General features: G+C 54.3%; 1 protein-coding gene across 7 annotated transcripts in view; it reads right to left on the reverse strand.

Annotated features, from left to right (window-relative positions):
• Positions 1-785, reverse strand: part of RIN2 (Ras and Rab interactor 2) — a 62,051-nt gene extending 61,266 nt beyond the window's left edge. For all 7 annotated transcript variants that reach the window (XM_015621129.2, XM_015621128.2, XM_019005966.2 and 4 more), the window contains exon 1: positions 504-785. The gene's annotated coding sequence lies outside the window, so the exon portion shown is untranslated. The remainder of the gene's footprint in view (positions 1-503) is intronic.

Consider the following 785-nt stretch of genomic DNA (forward strand, 5'->3'; position numbering starts at 1 on the left):
CCGGGCAGAGCCCCTCAGGGCACCGGGGACAGCTCGGGCCGGGCAGAGCCCCTCAGGGCACCGGGGACACCCACGGAGCCGGGCGGGCTCCGCGTCTCAGCGTGCCGGCACCTGCTCGTGGGGCAGGGTGGGCTCACAGATGTCTCCAAGTCACCAAGGACCCGTGCGATGTGCGCGGTTCTCCGACTTGGGCCAAAGAACCTGGTTAAGATCATTCACAAGCCTCGATGCTGTTAGGCTGTGTACTTTCCACAGCTCGTTCCAGGATGTATTTCCGTGCAAGTTATCTCAGTAACAAAACAATGAGAGCAACATTTCCCTTCCATTCCGGCAGTTGGCAGCAGTGCCCACTAAGAATGCCAGTGACCACACTGAGGAGCAGCTGCCCTGTCAAGCCCGGTTACCAACGTGTTCAATTGACACACCACAGTGACAAAATGTGCTGAAAGGGCGTATAAATAATTCCAAAATTGAGACCATTAAAATGAAAAGTGGATGCTTACCTAGCTTTGAAGAGGCAGGACAAAGGAATGCTGTCTCATGTCCAAGAGGGTGATTTTTATATTAATCCATGGCATCCATGAAAGTTCCCATTTATCTTCAGGCTCAAGAGCCCTGGTTGGCCCCGCTGAGCAGCTCCTGTTGCTGCAGCTTCCACACAATCTATAGCTGCCTTTTTAGAGAGGGGTGAACTCTGGCACGAGCTGAAGCAGTCCTGCTTGCCGATTGTGGCAGCAGTGATGAACTCTACAAGGCGTCTCCAGGGCCGCTGGCAATGGCTGCAT

Source organism: Parus major, chromosome 3 (genome assembly GCF_001522545.3).
Source record: "Parus major isolate Abel chromosome 3, Parus_major1.1, whole genome shotgun sequence".
Classification (NCBI taxonomy): Eukaryota; Metazoa; Chordata; class Aves; order Passeriformes; family Paridae; genus Parus; species Parus major.